The following is a 22,608-nucleotide window of genomic DNA, read 5'->3' on the forward strand; positions in this document are numbered from 1 at the left end:
CTTCGACTTCGCCATCCTTGCTTTTTTGGGCCTTGGAGAGGTTGAAGTGTGGCCACTTCATGCTCTGGCGCTTGGTATCTGGGTCGCACTCAAACACCCAAGACTCGTTACCAGAAATGACACTTGTGACTCTTTTCTCTTCCCCGAAGTTGAAAAGTCACCTCAACGGAACTCATTTTGGGACAGTCGAAAACATTCAAACGGCTGTAACCGACCAGCTGAAGGCTATTCCAGTATCGGATTTCGAGCACTGCTATGAGGAGTGGAAGAAACGTCTCCAGCGCTGTGTGGCTTCAGAAGGAAGTTATTTTGAAGGTGACAATATAGAATTAAATAAAAAAATGTAAAAAAATCAGTCTCATTACTTAATTTACAGACCTCGTATATCCATTTCTCGCGGATCGGTAGAAAATTTTCGCTGCTTCGGATGAATGAGCAGATTATCGCTGGCCCTTATCACCTTTTATTTGGTGGACTATTGGACATTATAAAATTTAAAAATATAGTCAATTTGTAAATTAAATTTTAACAACAGAAAGATTTATTTTTACATATTTATTTTCAAATTCGGATCCATTGTTCAGACTGAAGTGTCTACAGATGTCATGGCGATTATATCTAATTATATAATTCAATTTAATTATAAGATTATTACGTAAATTACAGTATTATGTAACAATGGGTTGGTTGGAGTTAGTTTTAATTAACTAAGGTGTATTAGACAGCGCGCCTTTACTTTCATCTCTTCAGTTCAAAGCAAATAACCTAAGAGTTTCGTTTTAAACATGCTTACACTCCGCCAAACTTATACTCCCTCGTGGCCAAAGAACAGTGTAGATTTAACCTGATAATAGTACAGAGTTGGATTAATTTTTGATTGTAACTAACCTTTAAAGTATTTAATTTGCGTTTATTTGACGCTATTTGAGGTGGACTTGAATTTATAATAAATCACCTCGTCAAAAAGAAATTTCACATATTCTAATTGAAATAATGGGTAATTTCAAAATTCTTGTGTAAATTAATTGCTTTTTCCCCATTATATTTTGTGCTGTTAGATAAGTTGTGAACTCCAGATTGTTGAAGCTTCAAACAACTTAAAACAAAACTGAGTTTTTTCCCCTTGTATTTTGGCCTCTTGTACTTAGCAAATCAGCCATTTAAATTGTTCGGTGTTCGAACCAATACCTTTGAGTGTTAATATATCCAACATAAAATCAATTATTATTATTGTTATAAATGTTTACTCTGTTGTCTTCTTTACATCCATTGTTGAAGTTATTTTGAGTTTTGGTTTTTGATTTCTTAGTAGTCTGGTCTATAAACTGACTATACATGACGAGCGTCTTTAGTATTTTTGATTAAATAGTAAATATAGTAAGCATAGTTATCCTGTTGTTTTTTTTATTAATTCAAAGAGTTCTGTGTAAATGTTAGCATCATCGCGGCATGTCCTGTCGATGGTGAACAGGGTCCACGATGCCTGGATTAGGCTTTTAAAGGCCGATGTTAAAGTCGTGTGTACTTTTATTTTATTTAGGCGCCACTGTAGCCGAGTGTTAGAGGCGAGACCTGTAAAGCTAATATGTATTGTGGTACTGGGTTCGATTCCCCGGTCTTAGGCCTTGGATTTTATTTAATGGTTAATACAAGAAATTTACAGTAAAGTATGTTTGCTAGTCGCCTCCGTCCACGATACCTAATTTGGTAGTTGGACGTAAAGCCCCGCCGGAAAAAATAGGCAATTACTTTACTTACTTTACTTTACTATGTTAGCATCATCAGATTAATAGTTATGTGTTTGATCTGTGCGGAGTGTGATTCTTTCACCTTCGGCTCTTGTCGCTATATTTCGCCTTCGTTTAAAAAAAAGAAGTATTTACATTGTAGTTATCGTTTCCAGTTACTATTGGTCAAATTGACTTAGGTACCGAAAAATAAAATGATCTGTTCAATATAAACAAGTGTGGGCAGTTAATTATGTAGCGTTTTAGCACTTTCATTCCCTTAAATTACGCTTAAAGCGTTTTTTTTAAAAAAAAAACGAGAGAGCTTTATCCCCAAAATTTTGAATCCCTCCAGTATTTGTAACAGCTTAATCATTTGCGTACTACGTTCGGCACAGCAAAAAATCCACCTTTAGTGAAGAAAACTATAAAAATTGCTTATCGTTATCTATTCAAACACTTAACCAAAATTGTAGTTCATCGAGAGAACTGTTTTAATTAGTGATAAGCATCATGTTTCCTCTAATATGTTATTGCCTACCATTATTAATGGCCGGTAATAAATCGCCGCTGCCATAAATTATAATTTTAATTTATTAATTAAATAACTAAAACCCAAAAAGGTAATAATAATGCACTGCCTAGTAGATTGCTAAATTTTGTCAAAGTCAGTTAGTTTTTTAACAACTATGCGCAGATACAATATACTTTTATCAATACAAAGATATGACGCTTACTAACGGAAGTCCTTCATAGCTTTATCACGTACGTCACAAAATGGGGAGGAGTTGGGGGTCATTAGCTTTAATATGTTTTAAAAAGTGCAACTCTTTGGTTTTAAAAAATATTAGTAATTTGCTATATTTTAAGTGTACGAAAACTTTTGTTAGCTTCAATGAGAGCAGAAACCATAGACGATCACACACATCACACTTATCTCCGAATGGATTGTTAACAAACGTCGTAGTGAAACGTGCACTAGCTGCTGCCCAATGTGTCTTCATAATCGACGATCGAACACAATCTATGCCTATACAGTCGGTTTTCTTTAATATAACCATTCTTAGCAGCCCTTTGGTGAACCTTGTTGATTCTTCCTCCACCAATCATCTATCTTCCAGCCCAAATCTTCTTCCACACTAAGACGGTTTTTACTTCCGTTATGTAGTACTTCAGATGCTTTTCTTGAACCACGATAACGCTCTCTCCCAGCCAGATATCCCAGCCAGACGGAGCTTAGAAATCTTACCACTAGCATCCTACATATTAATGAGCTCCCATAACCGAGTGAGGTTCTCTTCATGCTCTCTATTGGGCCAAAGATAGTTTTCAGTATCCGCCTCTTCTAACGATTCAGACCTAAGTTCAGATGCTGCATTCAGTAGGCGCCACGGTTGCCGAGTGTTTAGAGGCGAGACCTGTTAAAGCTAATATGTATATATACGAGGGTCGTTTGAAAAGTCCGTGCAAAGTCAGAGAGATAGCACCACTGGCGCGTATCGAGGTTATGTTTAGTTAGTAGCATCTCTTGGAAGAACACACACCAAGTTTCAGCCAGATCGGTCTATTTCTTTGTGTTTGGCATTCGTTTGAATCGAGGAAGTCGAGTGATTTTCAAAAAATGGACGAAAAAGAATTTCGTGTGTTGATTAAACACTACTTTATGAAAGGCAAAACGCCTGAGGAGACTAAAGAGAAGCTTGATAAACATTATGGTGACTCTGCACCTTCGATTAGAACAGTTTATAAGTGGTTTCAAAATTTTCGGAGTAGCCATATGGGCACAAGTGACGCTAAACGTTCTGGACGCCCTGTTGAGGTTACTACTCCAGAAATCATTGATAAAATCCATGATATGGTGATGGATGACAGAAGAGTGAAGGTGCGTGAGATTGCTAGTGCTGTGGGCATCTCGAATGAACGGGTACATAATATTTTGCATCAACATTTGGACATGTCAAAGCAATCCGCAAGATGGGTGCCGCGATTGCTCACGCTTGACCAAAAACGAAATCGTGTGAAGTGTTACAAGGACGGTTTGCAGCTGTTCCAGAAGAATCCGCAGGACTTTAAGCGTCGTTTCGTCACTGTGGATGAAACATGGATACATCACTACACTCCTGAGACCAAAGAACAATCTAAACAATGGGTTACCAAGGGGGAATCTGCGCCAAAAAAGGCGAAGACCGTTCCTTCGGCCGGAAAGATTATGGCGACTGTCTTTTGGGATTCGCAAGGAATAATCCTCATCGACTATCTGGAAAAGGGTAAAACTATTACAGGTGCATCGTTATTGGACCGTTTGAAAACCGAGCTGCAAGAAAAACGCCCACGATTGGCCCACAAAAAAGTCCTTTTCCATCACGACAACGCACCAGCTCACACCTCAGCAGTTGTGGTCGCAAAATTAATGGAAATAGGGTTCCAACTCGTTTCACATCCCCCCTATTCTCCAGACTTGGCTCCCTCGGACTACTATTTGTTCCCCAATATGAAGAAATGGCTGGCGGGAAAAAGATTTCATTCAAACGAGGAGGTGATTGCAGAAACGAATGGCTATTTTTCAGACTTGGACAAATCCTATTATTCGGAAGGGATCAACAAACTAGAGCAGCGTTGGACGAAGTGTATAAGCCTAAAAGGAGGCTATGTTGAAAAATAAAAAAGGTTTACCCCAAAAAATTAAGTAGTTTTTATTTTTGCACGGACTTTTCAAACGACCCTCGTATAATAACGTTTGCAATCTTTTTTAGGCAAAAGCGTTAAGGCGATGACCAATATTTTGGAAATCTAGCCGGTTATTCAATGCAGTCTTCTAGCATAATGAGGTAGGCGTAAGTCCTATAATAGTCTGAATATAGTAATGTGTAAGAGTCTAACAAATTATTGTAACAAAATTGTTTCAGTTGGGTAACTAGTCCAGTAATTAGACTTGAAAATATGTAGCTTTGGAAGCCTTACTGGAGGTTATTTTATGTTTTCAACAAGATCCAAATTGTCCAAGTTAAAGAAAAAAAATATTGCAAGTTCCATTATTGAAAACATCCCGGAGAGATTGTGGAATTAAACTAAAAACAAAAAAGGTCCAAGGGATGGAATAAGATTTGAGTGGGAATACAGACGGGACTAGGCGCCACGATAGCCGAGCGGTTAGAGGCGAGACCTGTAAAGCTAATTTGATTGTGGTGGTACTGGGTTCGATTCCCGGTCCTAGGCCTTGTTTATTTTACATTAATGGTTAATAAAAGAAATTTACTGTAAAGTATGATTGCTAGTCGCCTCCGTCCACGACACCTAATTGGTAGTTGGACATGAAGCACGCCTGAAAAAGTAGGCAATTACTTTACTGCATTCAGTGACTAGGTCACAAAATTTAGTTCATTAAAAAGAAAATGAACATTACTTTATATTTAAAATGAAAATTTTGGGTTCATTCAAATAATTTACACTTCCTTTTTCCATTATCTACAAAATATTTTTTATCTTTTAATTTACGAAATTGCAATTAAATTCAGTACTTTGGTATAATTACTCACAGAGCTAATGAACAGAGCAGACGATGCCGTCCTACGCCTGCTGAAATCTTTTAGTGCATTAACAACTGTTGGTCCATTTTAATTAGAATCTGATTGGGTATCATTGAAATTCTATTTGGCGAATTTCAATTTGTTTATTATATTCTCATTAAGTTCAGTGTTGCGAAAACATTTGTTTATAACAGCTCGGTACATTTAGTGGAAATAATATATTATTGTAAATGTTTAGAATACTTTATTAGCGGAAGTTAAGTGAAATATGTGTTCATTGTTTAAAACATAAGAATATGTTGGAGCAACTTCTTTTTAAATAAATTTAGGAAAAAACTAAGAACCCCCATTATTTAAAGTGATATTTCAATTTAGCAGTCTTTCGATGGAATTGAACATTTGCAAGCAGTGACAATTTTATCACATGGATCTCCTTGCTTCCACAAGTTAAACATGAAATTGAATGTTTATCTAAAACGGTCGAAAAATGTAGAAGTCTGAATAAATATAGTTTGCTGGAGTCGAATCGTCTACGTTGTCTAGTTACATTACCTTATCGGTACGCCAAAATGAAAGTGTACAGAGTTAGGTAAATATAAGTATTTACTTGCTAAAAACTTAAAAATTATATTGTCAAAATTAATTTAAACAATCAACATTAAAATATCTAAATTGGTTGGAATATTATTATTTTTTTTTTTTATATATCTTTTATTTGAAATTTACACCTGCACTCGTGCAGTACAATAAGAAAATATGCTGTGCGTACAATAAAAATGGCGTGGCAATCATGAATGATGATCATCCAGTGATGACCATCATTAGTCTACCAGTTGGTCACGGGGCCAACGGCGCCTCAGCCGTCTTCGGGGGTTGGAGGGAAGTGTGGTTGAGAATAGGTTTGCAGCTAAAGGATTAGGGTGAAATGATAGTTTTTGGTGGAATGTGTTGTAGCGGGTTTTGGCAAGTTCTGGTATAAATGGAATGTTGAGGTCTGTGTGTATGGAGTGGTTACTGACATAAAAGGGAGCGTTTACAATGCGGCGGAGTATTTTAGATTGGAGTGTTTGTAATCTGTTGATGTTAGATCGTTTAGCTGTCCCGTAAAGTTCAAGTCCGTAAGTCCATATTGGAGCAAGAAGGGAAGTGTACAGTCGACGCTTGTTCTGTAATGTTAGTTTTGAGCGTTTGTCCAGTAGTCTAGCAAGGAGTTTGTATCGTTTGTGTAATTCAGCCCGTTTAAGTCTCGTATGAGGGTTCCAAGTTAGTCTTTTAGGTACAGTCCAAGGTACCGCACATGGTCGGCTGGTGGGATAGGAGTGTTATATAAGAAGGACAGGTCCAAGAGTTGTTCGTTTAAGTGTGAAGACTATGTGTTTGGATTTGTTTGGGTTGATTTTTATTCGCCATTTTTGTAGCCAGGGTTCTAGTGAGTGAAGGTGAGATTGTAGAGAGCGGATAGCGAAGACAGGATCAGTATGTGTGGAGAGAATGGCAGTGTCGTCAGCGAAGGTGTATATTGCTCAATGGACCGATACACTGGGACTTATTTAGAGACCGACTCGAACAACAAATTGAACTTAAAACAGCTCTTAAAACACCCCAACAGCTAGATGATGCTGTTGACAACTTCGCTGCTGCCATACAGCAAAGCATATGGCAAGCGACTTCATACTGTACAACTACACGGACAGAACGTTTGCCTTATAACTTACCTATCCCACTTCGCACTCTTATAACTAAAAAGCGACGAGCAAGATCTCTTTGGCAGCGAACTAGGTATCCTTCCCACAAACGAAATTTCAATCATCTTGCAAGACAGCTTAAAAACGAACTTCAAAAATACTATAACACCCAATACGCTAACTATACAAAATCTCTTACCACTGACGACAACTCACTCTGGACTGTCACCCGACGAATATTAAAATTTCAACAAACCTCCTCCCCTCTCCGTTCTGCTGACAACTCCTGGGCCAAATCTGATCAAGAAAAAGCTGACTTACTTGCAGCTCACCTCTCTTCCGTCTTCACCCCACATCCTGACACCCAAAATCTACAACACACCCAAGACGTCAATACCGACTTGGACATTCCTTTACCAGTTTCTCTTCCTCCTAAATCATTCACACCCAAGCAAGTCAAGGAGGCCATTATCAATCTTCCCCCTAAAAAGAGTCCAGGTTATGATTTAATCACAGCACACATTCTCCTTCAACTTCCTAGAAAAGCAATAGTCCTTCTTACAACCATCTACAATTCAATACTGAGAACTACCTATTATCCTATTCTTTGGAATATTATTAATTCAAATATCTCTTGCTATTTCTAAATGATAGTTTTGAGCAATTATTATTTGTTGCTAGTCATACAGGGTGTTCATTTTAAGACGGCTCAAATGCATTTCATGCTTAAATGGTAAATCTGAGCAAAAAAAAATGGTAGAGGAAAAATTTGTTGCCCGTCACCTCTTAGTTTCAGAATTTGTGGCTTGATTTTAGATTCCTGCCCGCAGACGCGCGTCCAAAAGTGAGGGTTCGCAGTTGACCCCCAATGCCAGAGCCTCCTCTGGCTCGCAAACCAGGAGGTTATCAACTGCTCTCTGTATCTGAGCAGGCACCTTTGAAGTACATTATTTGATAAATTAAGGAATAAGTTTGATCCTTTAAATGAAAGATATTGATCACTTAAATATGTGGCAGGAGGTTTCCAATTTCTTTTTGGTAATTAAACGCAACTCTCCCAAAATTACCAAATAATTATTAAACCTTCTTGTTTGTAAACAGATGTAAAATTAATTTTTAGCCATTTTGTGTACTCGTATGCTTGAGAACATCTAAAGCTCTTAAACATTTGATTTTTCTTAGAAAAATCACTCGGAAATCCACTTATTTCCCGATATTAAGAAAAATATTAGCTTTACTGCCTTGGCAATATTTTTAGTAGAAAGGAGATGAAAAATACATAAAAATGACCTATCGCGTGCTCTTTTTTCTCTTTGATAACAAGTTAAAAAATTGAAAATGATTAATAAATACCAGATTTTGAAATGGCCTAGCATCTTTAATTTTGAAGATATCGAATTGCGGTTACCGGTTTCTTTCATAACTTTTTATACTCTTTAAAACTGTGTATATGAAAATGGGGGTCAACAGCAAACCCTTACTTTTGGTCGCGCGTATGCGGGCAGGAATCTAAAATCAAGTCACATATTCTGAAACTAGAGGTGACGGGCGACAAATTTTTCCTCTACCATTTTTTGCTCAGATCAACCGTTTAAGCATGAAATGCATTTGAGCCGTCTTAAAATGAACACCCCTGTATATCCGCTCATTCCATTAAAGGAAATACATTCTCGTCTTTTTCTTGATGATAATGACATCACTTAAGATGACTTCCGGCGTTCTTTCAGTATCCAGTTGGGACGTTATGAAATCGGACTGTTATTTATTAACCATTTCAATGCCAGAACAGTGAAAACCTTACGGCGTACAATGGGCTCGTGAAATTGAAAAACTAAACTTTCTTTGAATACAAATTATTTTGAATACATTCACCGTTTTGAAATTTTCGAAAAAAGTGGTTTTGTATGTGAGTGAGTCTATGTGTTTAGAACTAACTCAACAACGAAACGTCGCCGGTAGTTAAGATTTTATAGTACATTTACTCGTAATACGATCCCATAGTGAATCTTACTGTAACTTTGCGATTAAAATTTTTCAGCTAAGTAACACTTGGCGCTTTACATATTTATTTTTTTAGTGAAACACGCAAAAATAAATAAATAATACATACTACTTTTATAGGTTTCATTCACCACCACTAGGAGCGCCCCTAAACCCTCCTTAACCCTCAAAACCTTCTGTATGACGGTTTTGTATGTCGTTTCTCTCCAAATGGACCCGGTATAAAAAAAAAAAATTGCAGTCAAAAACTACATTTTGTACCTACCATCATGTCAGCAGTGGCATATCATGTCGTTACGTTTCCGTTTTTACCAAATCATCTTCCCTTTTTTTGTATTTCGTGTTTTAAGTAAAGGCGCATCAATATCTGAAGTTATTGGTCACCCGTCTCTGGAAGACACTGTTACAGGCAACAATGTCCATCATCATACATTGATCTTCTAAAAAGCAGCTAGGAAGAGAAAATCTAAGGGCCAGCAGCTGGATTCGAACTTAGGATCTCCGCAATGGAATCCAGTACAAGCTAATCCCTTCCCTCAAACTATTGTCCAACCTTTCAACATTATAGTTTCACTTACCCGCAACTCTCTCAAAATTACCAAATAATTATTAAACCTTCTTGTTTGTAAACAGATGTAAAATTAATTTTTAGCCATTTTGTGTACTCGTATGCTTGAGAACATCTAAAGCTCTTAAACATTTGATTTTTCTTAGAAAAATCACTCGGAAATCCACTTATTTCCCGATATTAAGAAAAATATTAGCTTTACTGCCTTAGCAATATTTTTAGTAGAAAGGAGATGAAAAATTTCAAGAAAGAGTCAGGTGAATGATTTCAAATCGGATCTTTAACAAAAAGTACTGAATATGGATGGCAAGCTCCATAATTCTTAATGGTAAAATATAATCCATGTAGGTAAAAGGAAAAGATTATTAATTATATCTACGATAATTAAAACATGCTTAAAGAATTATAATCTTGATGGAAAAGGAAACAAAATATTGAAGTCCCTCGACTTCATGCAGTCACCTTAAGAGTGTGGGCCGTTCTAGTAGAAACCTTAGTAGCATCAGGCGGAAGTAGTATTGATGAAATTAAAAGCTAGGAAAAGTGGTAATCCGAGTGAATGGAAAGGCTGGGATAAAGTGAAGACTGCTGACAAAGATGAGGATGGTAGAGGATTATGGAATTACCAATAAAATCGTTAACAAGAAAGTAATCCGATCTCGCGCAGACCAAGAGAGGATTGAGGTCCAGGCTGGACAGCTATCTAGGATTCGGTGGGCCTGGAGCGCAAGCAAGTAAAACTGTTGGAGCAATGCTTATCATGGATTTTTTTGTATATTTTTAAATCCTAGGAGTAAAAATACGAGGGTCGTTTGAAAAGTCCGTGCAAAAATAAAAACTACTTAATTTTTTGGGGTAAACCTTTTTTATTTTTCAACATAGTCTCCTTTTAGGCTTATACACTTCGTCCAACGCTGCTCTAGTTTGTTGATCCCTTCCGAATAATAGGATTTGTCCAAGTCTGAAAAATAGCCATTCGTTTCTGCAATCACCTCCTCGTTTGAATAAAATCTTTTTCCCGCCAGCCATTTCTTCATATTGGGGAACAAATAGTAGTCCGAGGGAGCCAAGTCTGGAGAATAGGGGGGATGTGAAACGAGTTGGAACCCTATTTCCATTAATTTTGCGACCACAACTGCTGAGGTGTGAGCTGGTGCGTTGTCGCGATGGAAAAGGACTTTTTTGGTGGGCCAATCGTGGGCGTTTCTCTTGCAGCTCGGTTTTCAAACGGTCCAATAAAGATGAATAATATGCACCTGTAATAGTTTTACCCTTTTCCAGATAGTCGATGAGGATTATTCCTTGCGAATCCCAAAAGACAGTCGCCATAATCTTTCCGGCCGAAGGAACGGTCTTCGCCCTTTTTTGGCGCAGATTCCCCCTTGGTAACCCATTGTTTAGATTGTTCTTTGGTCTCAGGAGTGTAGTGATGTATCCATGTTTCATCCACAGTGACGAAACGACGCTTAAAGTCCTGCGGATTCTTCTGGAACAGCTGCAAACCGTCCTTGCAACACTTCATACGATTTCGTTTTTGGTCAAGCGTGAGCAATCGCGGCACCCATCTTGCGGATAGCTTTGTCATGTCCAAATGTTGATGCAAAATATTATGTACCCATTCATTCGAGATGCCCACAACACTAGCAATCTCAGGCACCTTCACTCTTCTGTCATCCATCACCATATCATGGATTTTATCAATGATTTCTGGAGTAGTAACCTCAACAGGGCGTCCAGAACGTTCAGCGTCACTTGTGCCCATATGGCCACTCCGAAAATTTTGAAACCACTTTATAAACTGTTCTAATCGAAGGTGCAGAGTCACCATAATGTTTAACAAGCTTCTCTTTAGTCTCCTGAGGCGTTTTGCCTTTCATAAAGTAGTGTTTAATCAACACACGAAATTCTTTTTCGTCCATTTTTTGAAAATCACTCGACTTCCTCGATTCAAACGAATGCCAAACACAAAGAAATAGACCGATCTGGCTGAAACTTGGTGTGTGTTCTTCCAAGAGATGCTACTAACTAAACATAACCTCGATACGCGCCAGTGGTGCTATCTCTCTGACTTTGCACGGACTTTTCAAACGACCCTCGTATATACTCGTATAATAGGAACAATTAATCAACAGTAAGATTAACCAACCTTTGCAAGTTGTGGAAATAATTTATTATAAGAATAAACATCGATATAAAACAAATATTTGATTATTGAAACGATTGAGGAAGAAAAAAATTGGCGGATCAATAACTTACAAAATAAATAAGTGTTTACCATCTACAGTCAGTTATTATTTCATTTTGATTTCAGAGATAACTATACTTCTATCACTAGTATAACTATCTTTGCAATAGCGTTCTCCTCAATAGTAATTATTGTCACTTCATTTCCTTCAAATTCGATCATAATTTCTCTTTACTTCATTCTGCATAGTCTTTATTTTTCTGCTGAAACAGAATGATCTACCAATTCTGCTGTTTCAGCCTTCTTTTATGTTTCAACTTCATTAACTAAAGTTTCTATAATTTTTCTTTAATATAAAACTTCTCTGATTATTCCGCAGTTTTTATTCTGTTATCTTCTATTTCCAATCATCGCTAACTCGATTTGTTGAAATAAATCGAGTCTTTGGCACTCGAAACTCATTAAATGACACTTTTAATTTCAACTTTATTTCTTTTTCTATCTCTTCAATTTTTTTTTGTTTTTCTAAAGGCTTTAAACAATTTCTTCAACTTTTTTGCCCTTATTATTATTGTTTTTCCTTTCCTCTTGGTGTCCTTGAGTTTTACCCTTTATAAAGTTCTACATCTTCAACTTTTACCTAAACAAGTTTTAAGAATTTTCTTAACAACTTTAATTTCATTTAAACCGATTTTTAAATTCAAATTATTTACAATTCATGGGCAAACAAATTTATTTTGCACTAATAATAATATTAACAATAAAAATATTTTGCCCTGGCACCTTTATTAAAGTTTTAGAATTTAATATTGTATTTTGTTAATACAAATAACTTTTTCTGCACAATACAATGAATACACTTTGGAATTTATGTTTATAAAAAGATAAATTCAAAGTTAAATTAAACAATTTTTTGGCAAAAAATTTTTCCTCTATTTTCTATGAAAATGAATCTAAATTTAGATCTATGTTTTGCACTAAACTTTAAAAGTAAAATGATCAAAGAAGAATTTATAAAAGAGATAAAAATAGAATATTGTTGAACCCCTCTAGTGACGCATATTAAAGAAATAATATTTGCTAAATAATATTACAATAGTAATAAACAAGAACGAAATTGTAATAATCATTAGAATATTTCTTTTAATAATGTTCTTATGTAATATTTAATTAAATGAATTTGTTTTAAGTATAAAAGTTGCATACAATACTTAGTAATCGATATACAGGGTGTTCAGCATAAGACTACGGTAACTTCGGGAGGCGATTCTGGGCATCATTTGCAACAAAAAATTCCATATAAACTATGGCTCGATCCGGCTCCGTTTTATAGATATTTTTAATTTTATGTTTTTTCAAGGTGTTACTACTTTTTAGCAAAAGGTTGTCTATATTTCTCAAATTATTAAAGCTACAGCTATTTTATTAAGCTCATTAGAAAGAAGGTTAAATTTCCTTTTATATAAGCTAATTTGTATTCCAAAATAATAATATTAAGTGTTTCGCTTTGTGGCCCAAACATAAGGAATAGCAAGTTTCTAATTTTTTCCAAAAACTTTGACTTCATTTTACTCAAAAACATTTTATATGAAAAAACCGTGCACTATTCAGGAAAAACATCTACATACCCTTTCGAACGGTATACAATAATTGGGGTTATGTTATAAATTGATGCAGGAATCTGTGATTAATTGCAAAAAAGTCGGCCTCAAAACAGCGTCGGCGTTATGAAAGGAATTCACCTACCATAAGAATATAACTGATCAGAATCATCAAATCCAGTACGATTTTTTGCAAACTTGTAATTTAATAATTAATTAATTTATGAACTACATTCAAAAATATAAAATTTACAATATAAATAATAAAATAAAATAAAAAGAAGAGAAATGAATATGATGTTAAATGAGTGTTAGGTACCAATTTCGAAAGAAAGGATTTTCGTTTAACGAGTTTAATCTGTCTGACCGGAACCGTCGTTTTGTGTAAGAGGTGTTAGTTTCGTTTTGCCGAAAACATGATACTACACATGTAGTAGAGCAACGAATTGTCGTGAAATTTCACATTAAACTTGGTGAAACCGCTACTGAAACTTATCTTTTATTAAAAGAAGTTTATGGCGATGAATGTTTATCACGTGCGCGAGTTTGTGAGTGGTTCAAGCGTTTCCAAGTAGGCCGAGAAGACGTCGGACATGATGACCGCTCGGGTCGCCCTGCCACGTCCAAAACGGATGAAAATATCGATTTAATTAATCAACATTACTACCGTGAGGTGCTTGTTCAACTCTGTGAAAGAGTAAGGAAAAAAACGACCCGATTTGTGGAAGAATAAGTCACGGGGTTCTCCATCAAGACAACGCGCCGGCTCACACTGCATTGTCTGTCAAGACGTTTCTAACCAAGTACAACATCCCAGTTTTAGGCCATCCGCCTTAATTCGCCGGACCTGGCCCCCATATGACTTTTATCTGTTCCCCCAAAGTCAAATCTGCATTAAAAGGAACACGATTTCAGTCCGTTGAAGCTGTGAAAGAAAAAGCGGCACGCGTCATGCAGGAGCTGACAGAAAAAGACTTCCAGCACTTTTTCGAACAATGGTAAATTCGCTTGGAGCGTTGTAGGGATAGGGGAGGGGTGTGTATATTATCTACTTTAAAAATTGCCTACTGGTCCATCTAAAAGAGTTTTCAATGAATTAAACAACTTGATAAACTAACACTGTTGAGTGCTCGTGAACACGTTTTCTTGCAAACAAACGTAATTTCTCATACGAAGATAAAAGGAAACCTGGAACATGATATACCGTTTGAAAGCCCATTAAACAAGGAAACTTTACTAAAAAGTGCCAGCACCTAGGTCTGATAATGATCTCCATAAGGGCCTAATGAGTTTACTTAAAAATTTCGATTACTTTTATTTTTCCAGCATTCAGAGGAAGATTGAGGCTGTTTGGAGAATAACTTATGCTTCGAAATGGTATCAATTTTTAGAAAATTTATCTGTCTTTCTAACCGAGTAATCAGAATCGAATTCGGACTAAAACTTTCTGAGTAATAACATTTTTATTGAAAAAAAGTAATGATTTTAGAAACAAAAATTAAAGTGACGTCACTCAAGAACAGTGGAAAATATAAAGTTGGCCAATACGTCATTGAACTCCACTTTAGATTGAACACACAATAGACCTATGGACAATATCGTACTTACTAGTTCACCCTGTATATTTTTTCTTACAGAGAAGTTGTTGCAACTTCAAAAAATACTTAGTCCACAAACGTTTCCTATTCTTAGACTTAATGTAGCTCGTTTAATAATTATTATTATTGAACATGACTGGTGAATACTCAGAGTTCAGAGGAAATAATGAACTCGTACGTGATAAGAGTAGACAATTTAAAGAACATTTCAATGAAACTGAAAAAAACAACTAGAAAAATGATACTTTAGGTTAAGGTATTTGATCGGACATTATTATAAAATACTCTTGTTGCACGTTATCAAAATATGAATTTAGAACTTCTATGGTCTTCTGTCTTTTTGAGTTATGCTAACCACACACACACTTAAACTCATTTCTAAAATCCTCTTTTTTTTCATACTTAATCAAAATATCTGCTTGAGTAGAGATACAAGATTTGTAACATTTGTAAAAATAAATACAGTTCGTTTGTTTTACATTTTTTGGGAATCTTCCAAATAGCTATAGAGGAAATGAGAAGTATCTGTAACGTAAGAGTAGATATGTTGACTGTAGGCCGTGAAGATTATCAATTTGTGAAGAAATTGCGCTTACCTTGTCTCCCAGGCAGAAGAGGAATTGGCGCAAATATAGAAGGATTCAGGGTTGTTGATTGTACAGGTCCAGGTGTATAGAACAAGTCTAATCAGCAGTTCGGTAGAAGTTATGGAGTTTAGAACATTCAATGTTGGCAGCACTGACTTGATTATTTTGTTCGCAATTATTTTTACTTTATATAAAGGATTAAAAATAAATAAATGCTAAAGGATAAAATAGTGATTTATTTTTTCCTCCTTTTAAATAAAATAATATTTTCCTTTTACGAAACGTTACACCTAGCGCAGGCGTATGATGTTGTTACCATGGTAACCGCTTTAACTCTCTCTCTCCCCCCTCATTGTAGGTTTGTGTTTCACACTCATTTCATCTCGAGTGAGTTTCGCCTGAGTTTCAGTCTAGTTGGTGATCTTCATCAAGCCGGTTGTGAGTTTCTAGTCCGACACAACGTCCGTCACCTAGCAGCTCGTGGCTCCTTTTGCGAGCGGTGTGTGCCAGTCAACTCCAACGTTATCAGTTACCCACTTTAGCATAAATGTTCAGTGGAGTTGTATTCTAACTATAATACTAAATATTCTATCTTCATTCTGTGTTTTAACCTTTGTGTTTCTTTTTTAATTTTAATTATTTTTGGAGGGGAATTAACTGATTTAAATAAAATATCATTCTTAACGGTAAGTTGACTTTCTTGTATTTGATTTATTTTTTAATTTTAACGTAATTTTGGTTTAAAATTTTATTTATTAAATATAATTAAAAATTTTACTAGTTTTTCATACATTCAATTTTTAAAGAGACATGTTCAAGTTATATTCAGAAATAGAGAAGCCTTGGAGTGAAAATGATAGATAGTCCCTTTAAAATACGTACCAATTTCCGGTTATATTTAATACCAAAATTAAATGAATCCACAAAAAAATGGCTTAAAGTTTCTTAAGTTATGATTCAATCAAAAAATTAGTTTAATTTTAACCCCGCACTCTTAAAGGGGGTATTATGGAATCGTGCATATTTCCAGTTTTTAGTTCTTTTAGTGCTCGTTTCGAGTTCGCGTGAGATCGAAAGTGGAGCTGTTACAGTTTGATCTACATAGATTTTTAGAGTTGAAAAAAAAAATCGCCGAGAATTAAGATTTGAGTGGACTGGCAAATTCTCCTGGTTAAAAGGGGGTTTTGTAGATGTTTTTGGTTAGTCAGGTTGTGTTGCTCGTGTGATTTCCACTATCAGACTGATTTCAGATTATTCTTGGTGAAATTGGAAGTGCTGGTTGCTATTTTTTTTGGAAGACTGAGTCCTGGTTATATCAGAATTTCAAGTATACTTACTCCCTCTCATCCTGATCAGGAATCAGCTGTTCCGGAGGTCTGGTTTCCGGGTATGCGATTAGTCTCTATGTGCTGTTGACAATCCAAATTGTTGAACACAGCTCATCCAGGCTGGTTAGTTAGTAAAATGCTGAGTAATCTTTTACGAAAATTTGAGATCGTATTAACCCCACACCCAAACTGTCGTCACTGCCAGAAAACGAGCCAAGTCTGTTGCCACTTTATTAACTTCTCTCGAGCATATTGCTGTTGTGAAAAACTAGAATTGCAAATAAATCCAAACCAACAAGAAATACCATCCCCCAAAGAGACAATTTTGAAAGAAAGGATTGTTCGAAAAAGAAAACGCTCACCTTACACAAGTTCCAATGAAGAGGACGAGAAACAGGAATCGAATTTGAAGAGGAAAGTGATGCCTTTTTAGGAATCGATGAAACTGAATGTGCAGGATATGGGGAAAGCTACAACAAGACCAGAAAAAAAAGATTGGTTGGAGTGCATAATATGCCGGAAGTGGGTCCCCGAAAATTGCTCTTCTTTTGCATACGCTTGCCAAAATTGTAGTAAAAGCGCATTTAAAAAGAAGAATAATAAGTAAATATTAAGTAACCATTCATTTTTTTCTGTTATTTTTACGTTTTACTAGTGCAATTTCATTTACAATATGTGGCCATCTCTCCCAGGTTAATTGGCCAACTCACCCAACCCAGTGGGGATAGATGGCCAACTGCTACCTTTTTTTTTTGTAAGAATAAAAAATGTTTCCCTTAGCATTTTTTCTGAAATTTTTTCCTTATCTTATGTTTGTGAGCGTATGAGGTTTCCAAAAATAATAATAAAGTAAGCCTAGCCCTGACCAAAAATTTGCAGGCACCCTCCAAATAAAATGGTGGCCATCTCACCCTACTTTACCCTATCAGAAACCACAGCGGTTGCCTAATTTCAACATCATTATCATTTATCTTTACTAGTAAAACTCGGTTCTTTCTCCACCTTGGTCAAATCAAATTGCCTGACTATGAACTTTTCAAGCGTTAGACTATCCCGATTCCTCCCAGTCTTGCAAGCCTTATCATTCAATCAATAATAATTCTGTAAGAAATTCTTCTTTCTCTTGTGTCTTTCCTAGATAAGAGGACAGGATTCCAACTTTCAGAATTACTTTTGTTAATCTCTGGCAAGGTTACCTTAAAAACTTTAAACCCACTCAATCTTGCAATTATTCTCAAATGTGATTCCCATAGCTTCTTCTTTGATGACCACTAAATTGAGCAGCTGCTGAAGTGTGATTCAAATAGCTCCTAGAATTGTTTATCAAATCGCTGTATTTTACCTTAATGTTTATTGTTCCTCTGCAGTAATACCCCAAGCCGTTATAAAACGTCTGCTTCTTGGTCTGATGACTGTTATAGCCACCTAGAACATTACTCTTGGATTCAGTCCCTCCAGTACCCTTCAGCTTGGCCAGAAAGTGCGAATTATTGCCTTGAAGTCGACCTTTACCTCTTTCACCAGCTTCTAGGAGTACCTCTAAAATTTGAAGGTCTCCTCCCCTTTTCCTGAATCTGGTAAAGAACCCAAGGGAATCGCAAAAGGAAAGCCATAACTTTTGATTTAGAAATTTTTTACCCGCTCATAATGTTGATGCTTCTTAGGATTTCCTTTTTAAAGTAAAATAAAAAACTATTTGTTGAAGCTGATGAAGTCTTAGGCTGGAAACATAGTGGAGCGGCGGGCAAAGCGGCGATGATAGCGAAGAGCAAAGCGGCAAAAACAAAAACTAGAAATAGATAGAGTTGCTCTATCTTCGCTTTGCTCGCCACTATGCGCGGTCCCATATGTTAACTTGTGTTTGATTTCGCCGCTTCGCTCCTCGCTATCATCGCCGCTTTGCTCGCCGCTCCACTATGTTTCCAGCCTTACAGTGGAAGTTAACCATTTTGTAAGGATTTTTGGCTGCGAAAAGACCCAATCAAACAGCTGATAACATTTTTGGTGTTGTAATTCTTTTCCATAATATTGAGATTCGGTAAAATTAAAATGCTTCGCTTTTCTCTTAGAAAAACAGATTGTTTATAATTGGCAACATTTCACCAGATGCACTGTCTTTATCAAGGCAGTTCTGTATTACTTTTAGAAATAATTGTTTCTTTATAACGCTATTCTATAACCTGTACATGGACACTGACCTAAAGTTTGGAAAGCAGATTACTAGCCCTGGAGATAGACATCTGAAGGAGAAGTTGTGGATTATCTATAAGGCAGCGTATCCCCTAGCTCTGTGATTAGAGATAAAGTAGACATGAAGAGAACTACAGTGAATAGAACTATAGAGTATGACTATCTAATGAGGATGGCCAAAAAGAGTTTACAACTACCTCCCAAGAGAAAGACGCGAACGAAGCAATCCTAGAAAACGCTTAGTACAGGATATTGGAGTCAAGCATGGCGGCTAGAGCACTTACATTCAAGAAGTAAAACTTTTATTAGAACCACGAGAATTGTAAATTGAATGTTCAAATTACATTTCTATTTTAATATTTTGTAATTTGTATAAATTTAGAGCGCTGGAATCCAATTAGAGAGAATGAACATTAATCAGAGGCCATCTTTAAACAAATATCAGTGTTGTAAACACAAAATAAAACGCTCAGCATAGATAGAACACGTTCTATAGTTCTAACAAACCATGCAACTTAGTAACTGTATGCAAATTGATAATGCAATCGATTGGATTATTGTTTTATAGCTTTTGTATGTGTATGTGTTCGCTGGTATAAACTAGTAGCATGCGAAATATGAATACTTAATTGGCCTGTCAATGCACTTTTAATGCTAGTGACAACAACCACCTGCACTAATTGACTATGTTTACAGGTAAAACAAATAAAGTTTTAAATAAACTATTAATGATCTGAGAATCACATTTGTGTATGTTCTAAAATGCAACTTATATAGAGTTTATCACTTCTCTGCTCAGATTAGCTGGCTTCTGGCTTAGTGATTGCGCGTTTGTGTGAACAAAATGTCACAAAAATAAAAATAAAATAGTGATTGCGCGTTTGTGTGAACAAAATGTCACAAAAATAAAAATAAAAACTAGCAGACAATTGTCGTACTCGCTGGTTACAGGCAACACTGTCGCATCATCAGAAAATGAGCTGTAAGAAGCTCCTAGGAAGAGAAAATATAAGGGGTCAGCAGGCTGGTTTCGAACTCGGGATCTCCGCATTGGAATCCAGTATACACTAACCGCTCAGCTACATCTCTATAAAGTTAAATTTGGAGTTTGAATTTTCGCTCTGTATTTATTATGTATTTCATGTAAATAAATAAAGTTGAATTATAAATACATATATAAATTTTAAATTTATTATTATTTTTAAATAAAACGGAAACAAATATTTTGTAAATATAGTCTAAGAAGTTACAGAAATAAGAGGATTAAATTCTCAATTAAACCAATTCCAAATTCTACTATTTAGGATATAATGAATCGTACATGCGACAGGATTAAATCGATTGTAAGTTAGATGATAGATGATATGAATATCACGTTAACTGAGATACATGACTGTACCATATATTTAGAGATGTGTTTCGTCATTATTATGAGCCTAATACCACCCTAAGGTTACAATTAAATCATACCATATTTAGGGCAATGTGATGCAGTTATTAGTGTTACTATCGTGAAATCTTTAATTAAAGAAGTTCTTTAGTTAGCAAAACCATAGGTAACCCTTAGCAACCCTTGTACAACTGCCCTACCAGTTACTTTTAATGGACGGTACAATGTACAGAAATAGCGCGTTAAAGGTAAGCATAAGCAGCCTGCTTTCTATCAGAAGTGCCCTAAGTCAAATTTTTCAGGGAATAACAATAATAATAATAACAACAACAACAACAATAATAATAACAAACATAATAATAACAACAACAACAATAATAACAACAACAATAATAATAACAAAAATAATAATAATAACAACAATAATAATAATAATAACAACAACAAGGGAAGGGATTAGCTATGAGGTTAGCATACTGGACTCCCCGCGGAGGTCCCGGGTTCGAATCCAGCAGCTGACCCTTAGATTTTCTCTTCCTAGGAGCTTCTTACAGCTCACTGTCCGGTGATGGACAGTGTTGTCTGTAACGAGAGAACACTGTCCGGAAGCCGGCAGTGCACTGGAAAAAGCTCCGGGCGCTAATGACCTCAGCTGTTGATGCGCCAAAAAAAAAAAATAACAATAATAATAATAATAATAACAAAAACAACAACAATAATAATGACAAAAATAATAATAACAAAAATAATAACAACAATAATAATAATAATAACAAAAACAACAACAATAATAATGACAAAAATAATAATAACAAAAATAATAACAACAATAATAATAATAATTGAATGCTTCACTTACCAAATAGATTAGCTCCAATTTCTGAATTTTATTAAACTTTACTGTCTGAACACTTTATTGACTCCTAACTGTATAATAATCAAAACTAATTCCGCTGATAATAAGTATTAACACTACTAAATGACAAAAATTCATTTAGCAATTGAATAATGAATAATTTATTTCAGAAGCCAATCTGATTAACACCATACTCTAATGTAAATTGTAATAGAAATTTAGTTAAATCACTTCATACAACGCAATTGACAACTTCTTATTTATATAGACTGCTCTTTAATGTAATTCGAGACTGTAACAGTAAACTGGTTATTGTCGTTGTGTCATCACAAAGAAAGAGATTAATCTGTTGCATTTCCACAGGAGCATAATATCGATATATTCCATCTTATACTTTAAATATATCGTTAGATAAACGATACACCTGCGGCAATACAGTCTACATCGTTTATTTGAATCTATTGTTTAACAGGAATTTTAAAAAACAATATATACTAGTTTCTCATTTTTCTCAACTTTTTGTTGTAGGGAGTTAATCGATTTGGCAAGTGAAGCATTCATTTAATAAAAATAATAAATAATTTTTTGCTACAAAAATCTTTTAAATAAATTTGGAAAGTTTATAAACATTTATAAAATTAGTATATCTACCAGGTTAAAAAAAAATTGTTAGAACCGTTTTCTTGAAAATTGTAAAAACAAACAAATCGATTTAAAGTGATACGTACCAATTTGGACCAAAACTTTTTTTGTCGCTCTCATGTGTAGACGCCTAAACGCAATTTTAAGTTTGAACTACCTTCAACTTTCAATGAATCAGGGGACCACAAAACGGATATTTCTAATTAAAAATTCTGATTACAATACTTTCTTATACTTCCTGTTTAAGAGCAAGTAATTAATCGACTAGTTTTAAGAATTGTCTAAATCGATATCGAGGAATACAAAGTATGATATAATCCGATAAAAGATTTTTACTGTAAACAATAGGGATTCATTCAAACTGACATTTCTTAATAGAATTATATTATGGTTGCCTCCTTGTTAAGTTGATATCTTACTTAACTTAGACTTCAACTCTTCTCCTCAATCGATATCATTTATAACAGCCTAAAGGTTTTATTTGCTTCAATTGAATTTATTTATATCGAGATTTCTTTGTATAAATTTACATGTTTGTGACAGGATTGTTATTATTATGTTCTTTTGTTACCAAACAGATGGGTATTTACTTAGAAGTTTATATAGCTCATCGTATGGTTTGTTTTTATGCATTGATATAGATTGTGCGATAACCTATTGGGAATTCATTGTTGGAATATAAATATTCTATTCTTTCTCTTTCTCTTCCTGTCAGAGAAATCT

General features: G+C 35.2%; 1 protein-coding gene across 7 annotated transcripts in view; it reads left to right on the forward strand.

Moving 5' to 3' along the window:
• LOC141454336 (ras-related protein Rab-37-like) overlaps positions 1 to 22,608 on the forward strand; it is a 164,934-nt gene that overhangs the window by 41,350 nt on the left and 100,976 nt on the right. For 2 of the 7 annotated variants that reach the window (XM_074128453.1, XM_074128454.1), the window contains exon 1: positions 15,870 to 16,165. The exons of the other annotated variants lie outside the window; for them this stretch is intronic. The gene's annotated coding sequence lies outside the window, so the exon portion shown is untranslated. Of the gene's footprint in view, positions 1 to 15,869; positions 16,166 to 22,608 lie in introns of those variants that run through there. 7 annotated transcript variants of the gene reach the window in all.

The sequence above is a fragment of the Rhodnius prolixus genome, unplaced genomic scaffold (genome assembly GCF_049639745.1).
Source record: "Rhodnius prolixus isolate KJV_2025 unplaced genomic scaffold, Rpr scaffold_9, whole genome shotgun sequence".
NCBI classification, from domain to species: Eukaryota; Metazoa; Arthropoda; class Insecta; order Hemiptera; family Reduviidae; genus Rhodnius; species Rhodnius prolixus.